The sequence below is a fragment of the Podarcis tiliguerta genome (genome assembly GCF_965153285.1).
Source record: "Podarcis tiliguerta genome assembly, chromosome: 8".
NCBI lineage: Eukaryota > Metazoa > Chordata > Lepidosauria > Squamata > Lacertidae > Podarcis > Podarcis tiliguerta.
In genome coordinates this window covers 42,820,488-42,835,661 of record NC_139541.1, presented here as the reverse complement: position 1 = coordinate 42,835,661, position 15,174 = coordinate 42,820,488, and the positions used below count along the sequence as shown (strand labels likewise).

Here is a 15,174-nt window from a genome sequence, read left to right as displayed (position 1 = left end):
TCCTGAATAATAAATTTATAATAGATGAAACAGATTTTTTTTAAAGTGCAATTCATCTTTAGGGCTCTGTGTCATAAAAATGTAAAATAATGTAAGCAGAGCTCAGTCATCATGAATGCAGTGAGAAAAAGCAGTCCCTTTATCCATTTTAAGCTGTAGTGAATAACAGAGGTGAGAGATTATCTAACTCAGGATTGTTATCAAAGTCGCCTATAAAGAGATGTGGTTCCTTTGGCTACATTTATTATAACAGAGCTGTGAAGCCTTCAAATTAAGCTCTTTTTTTCCTTGTTTATCCCCAGCATTGCATAATTATTCTTGCATTATTTAAAGAAGACATCCCATTCCTGCTTAAATGCAGCACTGGAAGAGTCTGGGTTGGATTTCCTACTGGTTTTTAAAAGGTTAACAGCAGCTACCACCACTGAAGTGGGGAGTTCATCTGATCAGGACTGTCACACTCCTTAGTGGTTGGCTACTCTAAACTCTGGACTCTGGGCAGGGGGTGGTCTTTAGATCACATTTGCTTTCCTGAAGGGCCACGATTCTTCATAGGAAACCTTCTGTGGCCCACATGCCTGTGGTGCATAGGGCCAGCCATAAACAAGAAAGTGGATGGTGCAATGGGCGTGACTCTTTCCTTTGTTATGGTGGGCTATATCAGAGGTAGCTCTAGCGACACAGAGCTTCTGGAGCACTCCAGCAGGCACAAACACTACCGTGTGTAATGGGAGAGGCAAGGGGTGCCAGATTTGGGCATCACTTGGGGCACCACAGAAATTTGTGACACCAAGGTCTGCCACGAGCTACATTTCCAGCCCTTCCCCTCACAGAACTACAATTCCCAGAGTGGTTCAACAACCAATCCCTCTTCCCAGGGAACTCTATACAGTGGTACCTCGGGTTAAGTACTTAATTTGTTCTGGAGGTCCGTTCTTAAGCTGAAACTGTTCTTAACCTGAAGCACCACTTTAGCTAATGGGGCCTCCTGCTGCTGCCGCGCCACCGGAGCACGATTTCTGTTCTCATCCTGAAGCAAAGTTCTTAACCCAAGGTACTATTTCTGGGTTAGCGGAGTCTGTAACCTGAAGCATATGTAACCTGAAGCATATGTAACCTGAAGTGTATGAGGTACCACTGTATAACATTACGCACCATGTGGAGAAAGCGAATGAGGAGAACCTATGTTCATTCTCTCTGAATACTGGAATTTGGGGGAGTACAATGAAGCTGGACGTTCGAAAATTCAGGCTAGTATTTATTCACACAGCACATACTGTAGTTAAGTCATGGAATTTGCTCCCAAAAGATGTGGCGACGGCCACCAACTTTGATGGCTCAAATAGAGGATTGGATAAATGAATGTAGGATAAGGCTGTCAATGGCTATGTTCCACCTCCATTGTCAGAGGTTGTGTGCCTCTAAATACCAGTTGCCAGGAATTACAAATGGGGAGAGGTCTGTTGCACTCAGGCCCTGCTTGTGGCCATCTGCTTGGCCATTGTAAGAACAGGATGCTGGACTAGATGGGCCTTTGGCCTGATCCAACAGGGCTCTTCTTATGTTGTTAAGGCAGCTCCCTTTGTTCCTCTCAGATTTCAAACCTTATACTCATGGTGCATCACTATAGAGAAATGCATTTTGGCTGCCGCATCTGCCGATGGACTGCAGTGTTTAAACTGACCCTTAGCTTGCCAAGGAAAATTGAGGAAAATGCAGGCCTCTCTTTCAGGGGTCTAATAAAAGTCGGGTGTTACCATTCTTACATTGTACTGATGTTAGATGATGACAACAATCCTGAAGTCTTTCCCCCACCCCTCTCCTGTGGCCTGTCCCCTGTGCTGCCTCTTTTGCGACTAGCTGGCTGAAGGTAAGTTGAACCACTAATGAGTCAAAAAAAGTTTTTATCTGGTTTCCTCCACTCCCTTCTCTCCCTGGCATTAGTAAGGCTTGGAACAATAACAGGATGCAGGATGGGAAAAAGGCGGACACCCAGCTGGGAAACCTTGGAGGCTGTAAAGCTGAACACTCCCTGTATTGCTTAATGCAGTGAAATAACGGATTTCACTTAGTTCTTTATATTCGCACTACTTTATCCAATTGAGGTTTGGAGGCTGATTTCAGATTCTCCCTGATTTGGAATAAAGCCCAGCCCAGGTAAGAAACGCGGTATTTGGGGAGTGAGGAAAGAAAGAATTGTTCTTGGGATTTTTAAATCTGCTACTTAAAAGCAGCTTTGTCAAAGTTTGGTGGACTAAGGTTCCCTTTAAAACATTGGGGTGGAACTTTGGCCCTCCAGATGTTGCTAAACTACAACTCTCATCGGACCCAACAGGCATGGCCAATGGCCAGGGATGGTGAGAAGCGTCGTTCAGCAACATCCAGAGGATCAAAGGTTCCCCACACCTGCTTTAAAGCGTCCAATAGTGCAGGATGTACTTTTAAAGCAAGCTAGCTTTCTTGATCCTGCCATTGTACACAAACTGCATTGCTGGGGAGGACTACCTGGTGTTGCCATAACAATCTCAGATGGCAAAGTGGAGGATTTGTGTTTTTGAGAAAGGATGTTCAGGTCAGGTCACCAAGAACCCAAGCCGCTGCCAATAAAAGTTTAACAAGGAAATTGAGGGGTGGGAGAGAGAAAGACGTTCAGTTATCCAGTGTGTACCTGGAGAGCCTTAATGCAAACGTTTCTGTTTGGGAGACAGGAAAGCTTTCCCCAAAGAATGCTAGGAGCCATAGTTTGCTAAGCATGCTGGGAATTGTTTTGTGAGGGGATTAGCTGTCTCCTCACAAACCTCAGCAGCCAGGGAACTGCAGGTGGTATAAGCGTGCTTCAAATGTATCCTGTGTGTGTGGCCTTAGAACTAATATATGCCTTAAATTTTGTCATGTGGATCAGCACCATGTAGCTGATTTATGTTAAATGAAATAGCCTGAGTTAGACTGGGCCCATAATATAAAGAATGGGGGGTGGTGAGTGGACTGGGACCACAGCAGCAACAAAGACTTAAAACCACCTTTCCCTCATATCATGGTCCTGATCCAGCTCAGGAGAAACAATACCAGCTATTTATTTAACAAAAAGCATCCACATAACACCAAACCATGTGTAGAATTCAATTAAGGTTTACTCAAAGTAAGCCTATTGTAATTGATGGGCCAAACCTAGTCATGTCTGTTCATTTCACTGGGTCTGCTATTAGTAAAACATATTTTTGTACCGCGCTATGTAAAAAACATAATGTATACGTTGACACTTGTCTACTGTAAAAGTGTCAGATTTTCTTTCTAACAAATACTCTGCTAATATGTGAAAACACGGGCTGTAGCTTATTGCTGAACATATGTAGATGAATCAGAAATAAGACTTACAGAGTCAGATACATATGTGTATATATTGGCTGTTCTATCAAAAATTGATAAAAAGGCCTTGAAAGCTTGCTTTGATATATTACTGGTTTGGGACAATAAACTGAGGCACAAGCCAGACAAGATGGAATTGCTCTTAACAGATGTTTCATCTGCCCAAGTGAGTGCTGTTCAGCCTCTTCTGGTGTGGGCTGCACTCTCCCTAAAGCAGGGGTGTTGAACTGAGTCTGGCTAGTAAACCAGACCTTGACCTCTCGCAAGCCTTGTTGGTCACTTTGAAAGGTGGGCAGGGTTGTCAAATTTGTCAGTCACTTGACATCACCACAATGCCAGGTGAAACTTTTTAAACTTGTTTTCATTTGAAATCAAGTCAAAAGGGCAAAGTCTCAGGGGGTTTCAGGTTCGGCCAAGCAGCTGATGCGTGACACCTGCAAGCCCTGCTTTAATCCATCAGGGAGTCATGTCTTTACCTGCCTCATATCTGACAAAATATATGATGTCAGGATAGGTAGGCATAGCTTGGGGGAAATGGTCTTTAGAAGGCTTACTTAGACTTGCAGGACAGAGGTGCCCAGCCACCACACTTAAGGTTCAGAAAGGATAGGGAAGAGATTTGGTTCAGCCTTCCTGAAATATGAGAATGAAAAATACAGCTAGTCTTCAACATCAGTTCTTCTCCAGAATTTTGCAATGTAGTTTTCCTATCCCCAGAAAATATGTACAAAGATGCATATAATAGAAGAAAGTGTGCATGGAACACATATATATGTTATAATAATATACAAAATTGCATTGTATTAGGGGAAATTGCACAAAAATGTGAATATTAGACAAAGCAGCCTACAAAATATATGTGTGTTAGGATGTTAGTATAATGCCTTATAGAGCTGTTGTAATGATGACTGAGAAAATGCATAAAAATACTTAGAGCACTGCAAAGAGCTATGCAGTCTTTTATCTATTGTTAAATACATATATTTTAAAAGCTGATATATGTTTGGAAAAAAGGATTCTGATTTGTTTTTCGTTCTCAGATGAGCAATTCACTTTGTCAAGTTTTGGGAAATGAGAACACACATCAGCCCAGAATAACTGGTTAGCTTCACGTATGCAAAGTCCCAAGCTGTTTTAGGCTTCAACCATTCATGTGAAGATTATAGCAAAAACTGTACAGATTCAAGTATGAAGCTTAATTTATGTAGAAGCAGGGAAATGCATGTATGCATTGAATAGGGTTGCCAACTGTTCAGACCCCAAGATGCAAAGGGGCAAAGAGCTTGTGAGCAGAGAGGTGGAACCTGGCAGATCAAGGGGGCCCTTGTGGAATGGGGCAAAGTGGGGGTTCTGTGGGGGCAAATGACTGCATGTGGAAGGTCAATGCGAGATCTTCACCATGCCCGGTGTCATGAGGGTGGAGCCTGATGGGGTTGGAGGAAGAGGGAAAAGCAAGTGGCAAACATTCTCAAACTTAGCAGAAAGTCACCCTGAGATATTACTCCATTCCCTGGAGAGCCCAAAGGTCAGACTACAAACTCTGGTCCCTTACAGATGACCTGTTTATTGAACCTCCATCCTGATTTGTTTGCAGAGAGATCATTGGCTACTTAATGAGCATTTGCTCTCATTTGTTTACTATTTGTTCACCATAGTGTCAGAGTAAGTGTTATCCCGCACTTTCTGAGGCATTTTCCTATAGCTTTCCTTATGACAAAAAGTTTATGGGGGCTGTTTCACAAGAGCTGCCAATCCGTTTTAATTGCACAATTTGAATTAGCTGGTACGTGATCAAAAGCCACCCCAAAGGAATGATGGCATGGAAATGCCTTGTGTGTCAAGAAACTGAGGAGACCTGGATTCAAATCCTCATGCAGCCATGAAGCTCCTGGGTGACCTTGAACTAGTCATCCTATCTCTCTCTCAGCCAGGTTTGTCCTGAGGATAAAGGGCGGAAGACCTTGTACACCACCTTGAGCTCTTTGGAGGAAAGTTGGGGTTCCATAAATAAAATAACAGAAGAGATCAAGGGGTAAACTTTCACTTAAACAGTTAACAGTTTGCAAAGAGCTTTGCCAAGCTGAATAGACTTGCCTCATATCCTGCTTTTGTTGAAGCAAAATGGAGTAATTGAAAACAGGATATATGTAAAGGGATTTGTATAGTCTTTTTAACCTTTGGAGGCATTTTTGATGGATTGCCTTTGCCAAGTTGAATTGTATGAACATCAGATACTATTTAAAGAGAAATCCCTCTCTTTCTTCTCTTCTCAAGAAAACAGAAATCACATGGCTTCCTAGCACAGGAGTAATTGGCATTTGAGTGCCCTTCTTCAACAACAGAGGGAGGAGATGTTATTTGGATGTTTGTTTGCATTTGTTAATTTATGCTAGATGGGAGGAAAGCAGAAGCAGGTTCAGTTTCTTGCAGCACAGCAAACATGGCTGCAAAGTGCAGGAAAATCTACAAACATACCCCTTCCTTTTAGGGTACCCACATGTTCTACTTCAGTTGTCTATTTGAAAGTGTTGCCTGTTTGAATTGCTCAAAGTCCAGTCCAACACCAGTTTAAAGAAGGGAGAGTAAGTTGCTAAGTTGCTCACCTGGATAGCAAACAGGGGTCACCTGACCTCAGTCTTCTACACTGTGGCAAGAGGTATTCATAAATGACTTGATGGGTGGGGCAGAGCTGCTATGGCAGCTTCCCAGCATGTGGTGGCTTGTGCCTCCCAGGAGAAGGAGGGGTGAGGTGATGGGGAGTCAGGCGTGGTGCAAGCGCACCAGCAGGAGTGCCAGATTGCATTTTACACCATGTTGTCCTCTCCACCCACTCAGTAAGCAACAGTAACCCACCTGCTGGGAAGCTAGCATAGTGGCTCTGCCTCAACTAGTGAGCAGCTTCTGGAGGCACTGTTTTGAATGACAGTAATTATTTTTTCCATTTCTAACTCTCCATATGCATTGGCATATGCAAATTGTATGTAGACCTGTATACTGTTTTGTCCTCTTTTTTTGATGGTGCATAAGTAGCCATCCTTGAGTGATAGCGGTGATAGCGGTGGGGGGTAGGTTCTTACAATGCAATCAATTTGGCTGGGTGTACATGAATAATGGGTGCGAACCACACACACACACATATTCCTTTTCAAGCTAGGCATAGTCGGAAAGAACATAAAATAGCTGAACCTAAGCAAGTTTGAATTTGGTTAGTACCTGGATGTACGACTGCTTGTTATGTGCCCTGAGTTTGCTGCCTTGAGTTCCCTAATGAACAAACTGCACAAACCATTGCAACTGAAACAGATAACCATGGTCAGATTTTGGGACAAGCATTCATGCTTTAGTAGCCCCCAAAATGGACTTCTTCCATTCACTCTACATGAAGCAGTCCTCTATAAGCACCCCAGAAACTTCACTTGGAATAAAATGCCACATCAGACTTCTCACTGGGTGGAGTATTTCACTCCAGTATCATTCAATCTGTCTTTGCTACATAATAAGCACATAAAGCATAAGAAAAGGGAGCATGTGGTCTTCCAGAAGTTGTTGGCCTGTGGTCAAGGATTAGGGGGGTTGTAATCAAGCAATCTCCAGGGGGCCACAGGTTCCCCACCCCGCAAAGGAGAACAGTCCTGCTGGATCAGACCCAGGCCTATGTAGTCCAGCATTCTGTTCTCACAGTAGTCCACCAGATGCATACAGGAAGATAACTTCTGATAAGGAGTAGGAACCGCATCAAAGAAAAAAGGAGGGCGTATCCAGCATTTCCCCCCTCCCCATTTTCTGACTTCCTCTATGCTTATGGTGAAAGCCTCCTTATCATTTGCTGGTGCAAGGAAGTTCCACCAGTTACCCTGGTGCTCCAGGGAAGATCATCAGTGCTCCTAAGAAACTACCTTATATTGAGTTGAAGCATCTAGCTCAGTGTTGACTACAGGCAGTGCTCTCAAGGGAGCATCCCCAACCCTACCTAGAGATGCTGGGGATTGAATTTGGGGCCTTCTGCACCCAAAGCAAATGCTATACCACTGACAATGAGATCTTCCCACTTTTTTCTGTTGGGGGGGAGTCCTAGAGCTATGAGCTCCTGAAATCTGACCTGCCCTCCTCATACACCACTGCCTGCTAGTTTAGACCAGAGGCCTATCTAGTCCAGCATTCTGCTCTCATAACCACCAATGGGAAGCTGGCAAGCAGGACATAAGAACATCAGGAGAGCCCTGCTGGATGAATCTGCCAGTTTTGGTTCTCTTAGCTCTTAGTTCTCTTAGTTCTCACATGAAAATTTGCCAGCATTTTAGTGCATGATAAACTCATGCTGGTGTGTAGATTTCACTAATATGCATGTTTCTACTAGCAGTTTCCCCTATTTTCATGCATTTTGAACATTATTATTTCTATTTCCCCGCATATATTCATTTTTGTACACGTCATTTGGCTCAAGAAACACACCACAAAATTCAGAGAAGGCCGAATTTTGAAGGATCCCTGCATTTCAATTCACATTTTGAGAAATGTGAATTTAGTAGCTTCTCGCTAAAATTAGAACAAACCTGAATTCCCTGTCCGATCCCTACCCAAGCTACATTAATCCATTGTCTTCGTCTTGCCAGGGATAGAATAGCGTGACCTTTAGGTCTCCCATATTATCCATTGAAATCACTGGAGTTTCCATTCTTCTGCCATCTGCAGGAAGCCAGCCATCTGGCCATCCTCTGCCCATTCCTCACTTCCCAGTCAGCTCACGGAAACCTTCTGACAGCACAGAGCTGGAACTGAACACGTCCGCAGAGTCAGGGTCACAGTTTCTCATTCTTCAATTTTTAAACTCAATTCTCCACAGTTCTACAGCAATTTGAGAGTTATTGTTATTTTTTAATCCTCATGAAAACTCACCGGTAGTTTCGTGTGTATTTCTCCTAATAAACACATTTTTGTATGCAGTTTCCCTAGTGTACTCATATTTGCAAGCAAATTCCTCTAATGTAATGCATTTTTTATGTTATCTTCATGGATATATTCATTTTTATGCATGCTTCCCCCTAATATATGCAGTTTCATAAACATTGGTTGGTTGGACAAGTGTATCACAAAATTCAGGTAAATGCAAATTTTGAAGGATGACTACATTTCAGTCCTTGTATTGTTTCAGAAAGTGTGGATATGATAAATTCACCTTTAAATGTGAACTGAACCCAATTTCTTCCCCATCCCTACTCCTGAAGAATCTTCGTGAATGGTGTGGTCGTTACAGACTAACCATTTGCTTTCAAAAGATCGATTTTGTAGAACTATTTTACAAAGCCACTCCAGCTGTGAACTTTCTTCCTGGCACTCAGTACACTTTTTGCTGTGCTCAGAGCTTTTGGGTGCCAAAAAGAACTCAAAGTGGGTGGAGATGCAAAACAATGTGATCTCATGAACAGTAAGAGGCTTGCAAACTGTTGGCTGTTGCCCTCTGTCACCTCTGTGCCAAACTGTAAATGTTGTCTCTTTTTCTAGCTCGCTCCCAACAACATCATCCAGGCCAAGAAATCCTAATAAGCACAGGTTCTATTAAGGATCTGAATGTGAAAAGTGTTTCCTGCTGAAATAAGTAAAACTAAAAGCAACTGTGTGATCATAGAAGTAATTAAAGCTATGAGGCCACTCATAGCTAGTTTACAACATGGTATGGGCATTTCCTTTGCTAGGTCATATTTATGTACTCATGAAGCAACATGGGTACAACAAGACCACACATTTAGATCCATCCCTGAGATCATGCAACCCTTCCCAGTTTCAAACACATGGATAGGGTTGGGTGAATCTGGACCTCAAAAACACATTGAAGGTTTAACATTAAAAATACTTTCCCCTGTTCTATCTGTTAGCAAAGTCACTTAATTAACACAAAGTCCAGAGAGAAAATACCTGATATCATTTTACTGAGCAAAACTGAACAAAAACAGAGTATAATTTGAGGAGGAAGGAACAGAGAGGTTTTGTCTTTCTTTCTTCAGGCCTTGCAGAGAAATTTAATTCAGTTCACATTATAAGCAGAATTTATCACATTTGCACTTTCCTAAATACTATGAGAAGTGAAACATAGCCTTCCATTGAAATTTGCACTTATTCAAACTTTGTAATGCAATTCTTCAACCAACCAGTGCTTACAAAAATGTATATATTAGGTAAAAGTAGGCATAAAAATGAGTATGTTGATGAAAATGACATACATTACATTTTGAGAACTTGCTTGCAAAAATGTGTACATTATTCAAAACTGCATACAAAATGCATTTATTAGGAGAAATTTGCACTAAAATGCTGAATAGCTTTTGTGAGGATATTTTAAATGAAAATGTGTAAATTGCTGCAGAAATGCAGAGAACCAAATTTAAGATTGGAAAAATGAGAAACCAGGAGAATCAAAACTGCCAATTCCTTCCATCTCAATTCATTAGGTTCATGGTTCAATGAAAACATAAGAACCCTGTTTAATTAGGCCAAAGGCTCATCTAGCTCAGTATCCTCTTCTCATAGTGGCCCACCAGAACTTTGATCAAGACAGTGTTCCATTTTCAAATTGCAAGCTCTGTTTTATTTGGGGTGCAGGGGAAGAGAGCTAACCAAAAGGAAACTAAGATGCCTTGAACTTTTTTGACATGTTGTGATAACTGCAAAACTGCTTAGTGCAGCATTTTATGGAATGAACTAAGATGACCATTTCTGCTGTTGCTTCAAAGTCCAAAGGCACCAATACTGATCTGGTGGGTGTAATTCTCTGGCAGAAGCAACAGGATAAGGTATCGCCATTTCTCATTTTTAATGCCCTTATTTCCTATTTTGCCTGGTTTAAAATAGACTTTGCATGAATGTTGTATGCACACCTAAAGTGCCTATATCAGGAATGACCCTTTTTGGTCAAAGGTAGAAATAATTACCTCTAGTAATTTTTAAATAACTAGAGGTTCCTTTAATGCACACAGAGAGCTAGATGATGTTTTCTTCATAACTTTTGATGGTCCATAATTATGAGCTAATCAGACATGCCTGATGTGGAAGCTGGAGAGAAATAATGTGGCAGTAATAAGAACTCGGTAACCGGAGAGTGAAATCAAAATAGTCACTGTTGTAACACTGGAAGGTATGATACAGAATCTTCTTTCCAGGGTTGCCTCTAGACTTTCATTATTTTGCACTGGAGCTTAGTTTTGAGCACTTAAAGTGGAGTGTTCAGTCATCCTGGGGCAACAGTTCCACTTTTAAAAAAGGACTTTTGCAGTTAGGAAAGTAACAGAAACATGCTGAACAGTGGGTGATGAACAATTGATTGCCTGTATAATGAATGTAGAGAGAGGTTGATTTTGCCTCTAATAAGAATTCTTCATGGAAGATCTCCTGTTTTACTTATGGGATGTTTCCTCTAGATCACTGAGTAGTTGCAATAAATAAATAAATTCTGACTTCAATGAGGATCAGGAGAAATTTTCTGCTGGCTGCTTGAGAGAGAGGAAGAGGAAAAAATGAAGACTGTAAATGCATCTGCTTTTAATTGTTTTAACTAGTCATATGTTTCATTTGTGCATCTAATTTTATTGATCTCTGACTGCTGTAAACAATTCATTCAGTTAATGAGAAGACTGTAAGCACCATGCAGGCAAATCAGGATGACTGCTCATTGTCATATAACATTGCAGCAAACAAATCATAATGAGCACTCAATAAAGACCGGATATAGTACAACTTCTGTGTAAGCCTTGGGCAAGCAAATCAGAATGAATGCTTGATTAACAGGTTGCCTGGTGAAGCTCTGATAAAGGTTGGATATGTCACTCTCTGTGGTAAAGGACCACAGATCAAGGGCTTCTCAATTTCTTTACTTGAGATGTGGCTTGGAATTCTCACCACCGACCAAGGTGGAATGCTTCTAGAGAGATGCAAGTGTCTGTGTGTATTGTCCGGTTTCCTTGGAATGAGGGACAGCAAAGACTGTGGTGTCTTTAGGATATATGGCTTATTTGAACATATTTACAGCCTGAGCCTACAATGAAGGGGCTCACAGATCGGATCCTCCCTTAAAGAGGGCATGTGTTGCGGTGAGACCTGGCAACCAAACCCTGTGTTGCGGGTGGGTTTGATTGAATAGCCACAACATCCAATTGGTAGGTCCCTTGATGCTGGGTTTAATCAGGCCAATGGGAGACAAGCTAAACAGATCAAGGGAACTATATATACCTATGCACGTGACCCAGAGCTTCCTCTTTCGGTGCATGCATCGGAACACCCGTCCACCTCTCCCTATATTTAGGACTGTGTGCTTGACCTTGCTATGCCATCGTTGTTGGGACAGGGGCACGGCAGGAATTTTCCCCACTTGGCTGGTTGGCTGGCGCCATTTGGGTTTCGCCTGCCACGTAGCAAATCGTCACAACTTGTAAGGTTGCAGATAGGCTCTGGTTCAGGTGATAGGGATGGGGGAACGCTCTCGCCATCCCTATGTGAAGGGTATTCCATTAAAGGAATCCAGGGACTCAATGGTTTGGTCAACCCTTTGAGGGGGTTGTACCTGTGCCTGAGTCCAGGGAGCATTTGGGTGGTGGAGATATCCTGTTCCTGGCCTTCCGCTTATCCAGGTGTTCACCCTAGGCTGACCTATGCTGGTGCCCTGAGTCAGCACTACCTGCAATGGTGCAGGGAGCTAGCCGATCCAGAGCCTATGCAACCACTCACTTGCTGTAATCAATAAAGTTGTGGCCTAAATTCTGCCAAAAAACCAAACCAAAATTTGTGTCTTGTCTGAATTTATTTAAGGGGAAGGTTTAAAGGTCTCAACATGCAACATTAACACCCCAAGAAGTTATTGCTTCTCCCATAGCCCACAGCCTTGGATCCCAGGAGAAATCAGGCATGACTCTGTCTCTCAGCTGCCCAGCCTGCTTCTAGCCTCTAGCTTGCACACACCTCAGCTGGGACTTTTGTCTTTCTAACTACAAGCCAGCTGGGGGAGTGAGGTTCCCATTTCCCTTGTGTCATAGAGACACTTCCTTTGCCATCTTAATGGCACATACTTAGACCATTACCTCACCAGGAAGCTGGCCTGCCTATTTCAGCAATTGAATCCTTGTTGGATCCAGGAATTAGAAGGGACTCGGGCATATAGCCTAACCACTCCCCACACAACACTAATACAATAAGGTAGTTGCTCAGGTTCATGGTAAAACACAATCAAGGCCAGTCATTGCACTAGCTCTAGCTTCTGAACCGCCTTCAATGGCAACTTCTTGTAAAGCACATGATAAGAGTCAATCCTTGAGATCACCTGATCATGAATAAAAGAACTACCAGACCTCTGGCTTCGTGAATGGAGAAGGGGACTGAGGAAAGTTGCATGTATAAAAGCTGACAGAAGACTTTGGTTGGGGGAGAGGATACAGATGAGGTGCAGAAGTCTAGTAAGAGTTTCTTTGCTCCTTGGCATGGTGTTCCAGAAAATTTACTTAACACAGCAATTTCCTAGTCAGTTGATGGCCTTCTGGATACATACAGTATATCCCAAATGTCCTGTTATATGTTTATTCTGAACCCTCATACATGCCCAGGTTGCATAAGAACCCTAACATACCCTTTTTGATGCGAAACACAGTGTTGTATGTGGAGACAAAGGTGCATTGTTCTAAAAGTGTGAGTGTTCCAACCCTTATACCCAAAAAAAGAACTTTTCACAGCAAGAACTAACAAAAGAATTATTACAAGGAAAAGAGAGTAGGCGTACTACAGAGACAGTAAACCATGTGAGATAAACATAGACATATACACCATAGCAGCATTTTACTGTAGCTACATTCCTAGCACTCCTGCTTAAAGATAAAAGACCTTAGGATCCTAAGAGGCATAAGCATAGAGAGTCAACATGGCATGTGTTATGGGACTCATGAAAAATAGGGATAGAGGCAAGATTATACCTTATCTAGGAGGCTCTGGACCAAAAGTCAGAATGAAGATTTCTATATCTGTGAGAATTAAGCTCTCACCTCTGAAACCATCACCTTGTCAGGCAATAGAGATCTCATCCTTTCCTTGGTCTGATCTCCAGCAGAGTGCTAAAACTCAGAGGGGTGTGAAGTGGGGTGGAAATTGTTAGAGCTTTAGGGTGCTGCCCGAACCTGTGCAAAACCTGTCTTTGAACATGATTTGGGGTCTCATATACTTGCATGTAAAATGACTTGCAAAAAGGGACAGGAAAAGATTCCTTACAACTATAAAGTTTAATGATTGTTCCTCAAGATTATCATGGTGTCTGTGGAGGTGAGCAGGGCAAATTCATACGTTCGGGCAAAACAAGCTTTATCTTATTATTTCTAAGTGTTATCAATTAAGCCTTAAATGGAATTGGTGTTTGTTTGGAATCCAACTTACAAATCCCTGAGGAAACTGATTAGCAGGTTTTCCTGGTGGTGAAATAGTTTATCAGTATATGCTTCCTTGCAATCAGTCAAAAAGCCTGATGTTTCATTCTACATCACAAGCAGGGTAAGGGGGTCACTGAGAGGTTGATACTTCAATATAACACAACAAGATTGATGCCCTGATGCATAAAAATGAACCAAAGAAAAGTCATATCAAGTATCCCTAATTTCAGCCTAGTGAAAGTTAGAGACAGAAAGCAAGACAAAACACTGTTTAAGAAACACACACCCCACCTTAGTTAAAATGCTTCGGAACTTCTGAAAATAAGAACCTTCCAACATTACAAAATGTATCCTTACATTTAAAAAAAACCCCAAAACTGAAAGGACTCTTTCAATGAAAAAAAAAACCATCAAACTCCTTTGTAAATGCAAGCAGAAAATTGGTTTCTTACAGTAATAGCATTCTATTTATGTTAGGAGTTGCAATAAAGCCCTTTGTCTATATAACATAAAATGCATTGCTCATCCAGTCATAGATGCCTTGTGGTGAAGAAAAAAGCACATATATCTGAAAGTGTCTTTATTATCTCTTTTAGCTGAGTATCATGAGGCTTCACTTACTGAAGTAATATTCACTCATTATCCAAATCCTCTGTCAACACTAGATTGGTAGATGAGATTGTAACCATGCATAAATGGAAATTAATCAAGTGTGCTGCCCATCATATGTAGATTCAGGGCACGATCCACAACCTTCTTCTGGGTCTTTTATAATACCAGCATACCTTTCCCAACCCTCACCCATACAAGACTATAGAATAGTCTTTGTTTTGCTCATCTCTGTATAGGGATGGAGGAGGAAATTCAATTCAGTTCACAAATAAAGGCAAACTTACCTTGTTCACACTTTCTAGAATAACACATGAACTAAAATACAGCCATATTTTGAAATTTGCATTTCTCCAAATTTTGGAATGCAGTTTCCAGCCAAGTAATGTAAACAAAAATGCATTTACTAGGGTAAAATGTGCGTGGAATGCATTTATTTGTGGGAAATAATATACAAAGATGTGTTATATTCAGGGAAATAGCTCTGCAAAAAATTGTATATCAGGAAAAATTATAGACAAACGTGTTTATCAGGAGAAATTTGCACTAAAATCCTGGTGAATTTTCATGAGGACATTTAAAAGGAAAAATTGCAAAATGATGTGGAAACATGAGGAACGGAACTTGAGAATAAGGCTATCAATGGTTACAAATCCTGGTGGCCATGTTCTACTTCCACTGTCAAATCTCTGGATACCAGTTGCTGGAAACCACAGGAGGGGAGAGCAGTGTTAAGTTCATGTCCTGCTTGTGGGTTTCCCATAGGCATTGGGTTGGCCACCATGAGAACAAGATTCTGGACTGG

At 41.7% G+C, this 15,174-nt stretch overlaps 1 protein-coding gene across 2 annotated transcripts in view; it reads left to right on the top strand.

The window, feature by feature from the left end:
* The first annotated feature begins 1,854 nt into the window (after positions 1–1,854).
* Positions 1,855–15,174, top strand: part of CDH5 (cadherin 5) — a 30,966-nt gene continuing 17,646 nt past the window's right edge. Inside the window, exon 1 of one of the 2 annotated variants that reach the window (XM_083452458.1) lies at positions 1,855–2,157. The gene's annotated coding sequence lies outside the window, so the exon portion shown is untranslated. The remainder of the gene's footprint in view (positions 2,158–15,174) is intronic. The other variant, XM_083452457.1, reaches the window with a different exon arrangement.